The following is a 4542-nucleotide window of genomic DNA, read 5'->3' as shown; positions in this document are numbered from 1 at the left end:
CTGCAGCAAGCAAGCCTCCTGCTCGCTTCAGTGCATGGCTGCCGGCCGCCATCTTGGCTGACAGTTAATTTGCATATACTCACTGATTAGCCAATGAAAAGGGTAGCGGTCGTACGCTAATTACCATGTTTCTCTTTTATTAGTGTAGATAACAAATACTTTAATTTCTTGACTAGAACCTACAACAGATGTTAAGAGGATGCAAATGTGCTGGACAATAGGAGAAAGAACCCAATAATTATAATTATTTTATGTTTTAACTAGAGGCCCAGTGCACAAATTTGTGCACCAGTGGGGTCCCTCAGCCTGGCTTGTGGGATTGGGCTGAAACTGGCTCTCTGACATCCCCCGAGGGATCCCGTATTGCGAGAGGGTGCAGGCCAGAACTAGGGACCCCACCGGTGCACAATTGGGGCCAGGGAGGGGTGCAGGAGGTTGGCCCAGCTGGGGAGGGACTGTGGGAGGACTTCAAGGCATGTCTGGCCTGTCTTGTCCAGTCCTGATCAGCCGGACCCCAGCAGCAAGCTAACCTACTGGTCAGAGCATCTGCCCCCTAGTGGTCAGTGCACGTCGTAGCGAGTGGTTGAGCACCCTTACCATATCATTAGCATATTATGCTTTGATTGGTTGAATGGATGACCAGACAACCGGACACTTAGCAAATTAGGCTTTTATTATATAAGATTGCCTTTTGCTTCTCTGTTTTTTTCACTTGTTGTCACATATGATATTATTCAATTCTCAATGTTTCTTTGGCATTGCATTTTACCCCAATACCTTCAAAGAGCTCACTATCAGTGGAGAAAACAAGACGGACAAATATAAGGCAATGAGAAAATGGAAGAACAATTAGTACTAAGTATTCACCTTCAACGCAGGGCTGGATTTGAACATCAAGAAGACAAAAATCATGACTACAAAAGAAATACCTGACTTTAACATATACAATGAATATATTAAAAGTGTTGAAATGTTACTTATCTTGGTTCAGTCATCAACTCAAATGGGCACTGAAGCCGGGAAATCAAGAGAAGGTTGAGAATCAGAAGGGCAGCAATAGAAAAATTAGGACAGATCTTCAATAGCAAAGATGTGTCATTAAATACCAAGGCTAAGGTTATCCACACCCTTGTATTTCCAATTACTATGAATAGTTGAACAGAGAAGAAAATTGACAGAAAAAAATATTGACTCTCTTGAAATACAGTGTTAGAGAAGAGTCTATGGGTACCCTAGACCCGTGGTCAGCAAACCGCGGCTCGAGAGCCACATGCGGCTCTTTGGCCCCTGGAGTGTGGCTCTTCCACAAAATACCACATGCAGGCACGCACATACAGTGCAACTGAAACTTCGTGGCCCATGCGCAGAAGTCGGTATTTTGTGGAAGAGCCACACTCAAGGTTTCACAGGAAAAACGAACAAGTGGGTCCTAGAGCAAATTAAGCTTGAAACATGGAGGCAAAAATGACAAAACTGAAGTTGTCCTACTTAGGGGACATCATAAGAAGGCAGGTTTCTTTGGAAAAGACAATACTGCTAGGGAAAAGAGAAGGCAGCAAGAAAAGAGGAAAACCAAATATGAGACTCCATAAAAGAAGCCATAGGCCTGAGTCTACAGGAGCTGAGCAGGGTTGTCGAGGACAGGACATTGTGGACACCACTCATTCGCCAGGAGTCAGAGCTGATAACAGACACATTTACAATCATAACCCATAGAAAGAAAAATGTTTCAAATAAAGACAGAAGTGTTCTGTGTTCTACCATCTGAGTGGCCTATACTAAAACCTAAGGACTTTATGAATGCTGCACTTAAATAGCAAAATTCTTGGGTGGAGGGTGGCATGTCAATTACCACCACTAAGTATGTATTTCCTGGCACTCTACACAACTCCGTGCTACATAATATGCACCTTAAAATTTAAGAGTCATGGTCTTTCTACGTAAGTCACTCACAATCCATGCTCTCCAACTTATCAGAGAGAAAATGTTGCTTTTCTTTTTCTACATGGAAGTTCCAACAGGAAGTATAAAAGGAGAAATCTGTTCTTGCAAGATTCTCAACCAAAACAGAAACATTTCCATTAAAAATATAGCAAATAGGACTGTTCTCCTGAGGTGTCTAACCTAATTAGTGAGATGAAAACATCTTTCAGATATTGCTTTGCTCATGTGTTTGGAGATGATTATTAAAAAAACATTGAATATATTTCTCCTTTGTTATCTATGGAACACAGGCTGTGTCACTTGAGGTGAAAGGAGGCTGACAAAAAATAAATTTGCAGGTCATTTAAAAAGAGAGCACGGCTGGAATGAAAATAAAGGAGCCCAGACAAATTCTCAGGCACCTCACCTATCCTCATGTTAGTTGTATTAACATCAAATGGTTTTTATCTTTAAACCAAGCTGCAGTAAGATTAAGTGGCTAGTTATAAGAATGAATAAAGTTAGTTTAATCAAACAGGATATTTTCTTGAAGGGTTTTTTGTGTGATAACAACCAAATCCTAGAACACAATCAATGATGTTGCATGAAGGAGTGGCCCTTGGAATCCAGCACACACTTTGCTCATAGCTGCAAACAGCCAGACCCACATTAGCATATTAGGCATTATATCGTCACATGCCATGGACAGTGGTCTCAGATGCATGTGTGTTTTACTTTGCAACATATAACATGCATATAGAAAAATGCATAAACTATACATGTACTCTTTGACAATTATTTATACAAACAGTCCAATCTAAGTCAAGAAGTAGAATACCATCAGCCCTCTATTGTGTACTTCTCCCAGAGAGATAACCACCATCTTTACCTATGTTAATCATTTTCTTGCTTTTCTTTATATTGCTACTACATAATGCACATTATTAAACAATGGAGTTTGGTTTTATCTGTATTTTAATTTTACAAGAGCAGAATCATGATGTGGGAATTTTTACGCCATGATTCCTTTATTAACTTTATGATCATGACACTTTCCATGATGTTCTCTGTAATTGTCACTTGTTCATTTACATTAATGTTTTAGTATTCCAATTTATTTTCCATTGTCCTGGGGCCTATAGGCAAGCATTTCTTTAGTGTATATTCCTGGAAGTGCTGGGTGTTATGGTATGTATATATATTCAGTTTTCTTCAATAATGCCAAGCTTTCTTTCAATGCAATTTTATATCCTAACTAGTGTCCCAGTGCACAGATTCGTGCACATTGAAAGGAAATTAATTAGAATAAGTATTTTAATACATTGTTTGCGGGTAGTTTTTATCGCGCGCTAACAGGTGGCTCTACTTCTTACAGTCAACGTAAAACGTATAAATACGTTTCCCGCATACAATGTGTTAATATCGCTATTCGCCCTTTCTCTATAATAGAAGTGTCAACCAAATTCACAATCGACAGTGACAGATCAAAGCACACATGTGAGATTGGTGCCAGCGAGAGCTTTATATGTATCGCACATGCGCAAGTCAACTTAGCCTTTTATATCCTATATACTAGAGGCCTGATGCATGAAATTCATGCAAGAGTAGGCTTCCCTTCCCCCTGCTACTGGCACCAGCTTTCCTCTGGCACCTGGGACCTGGGCTTCCCTCCAGCCACCGGCAGGCACCTGGGACCCAGACTTCCCTCGCAACCCGGTTTCATCCAGAGGGTCATCCAGAAGGAGGTCCAGTCTAATAAATAATTATTATTTATTATATATAATAAAAGGGTAATATGCAAATTGACCCTAATGGTGGAACGACCAGAATGACCACTCGACCAATCACTATGAGGCGCACTGACCACCTCTCCGTCTCTTTCCCCAGCCAGCAGGCTTCCATCACCTGATGGAGAACAGGGAACCAGGGGTGGGTGGTGGCACCAGGCCAAGGCCCCCGCACCATTGGTTGCCCCACACACAGAGGGTGACCCGCGGCAGGGGTGGGGCTGGCGAGCGGGCATGAAGGGCCGACCTCTTGGTCCCTCCCTCTGGCCAGCAGGCCCTGATTGCCTGATGGTGAACAGGGAACTGGGGGTGGATAGTGGTAAGTGGCAGGGTCGGCTGTCGGCAGCAGGGGAAGATGGCCCTGATTGCAGGCCAGGCCTAGGGACCATACCCAAACACGAATTTCATGCATTGGGCCTCTAGTATATAGAATAAACTTTCTTAATTATACCTGCTTTCTGATGTAGCTAAACTTTTTCCAGCCCAGTGAAGCACCCCAACTTCTCTTTCAGGTAATTGTCAGCAACACAGCAGTAAATATCAACATGAAGCAGATTATTATTGTAGATCACACAGGGAGAACAAAGGGTAAAATATTTAACTCCAGCAGCATTTGACTATATTCTGCACAGTGAGAAAACCTGAAGTCATTTTCAAAGTCCACCATTTCTTACTTCTTTTCAGTCAGGTCAAGTTTCTAAACTTTCTAAATCTCCATTTTCTGGCTAATGAAAAGAAAATAGGATTCTACCGAGTCCCCTATCTACCTACTCCAGGACTTCTGTGAGGATCAAATGAGATGAGGCATGGGAAAACGCTTCCCAGACATTTG

Source organism: Myotis brandtii, unplaced genomic scaffold (genome assembly GCF_000412655.1).
Source record: "Myotis brandtii unplaced genomic scaffold, ASM41265v1 scaffold967, whole genome shotgun sequence".
NCBI lineage: Eukaryota > Metazoa > Chordata > Mammalia > Chiroptera > Vespertilionidae > Myotis > Myotis brandtii.
The sequence above is the reverse complement of the archived record's forward strand: the minus strand, read 5'-3'. Positions refer to the sequence as shown.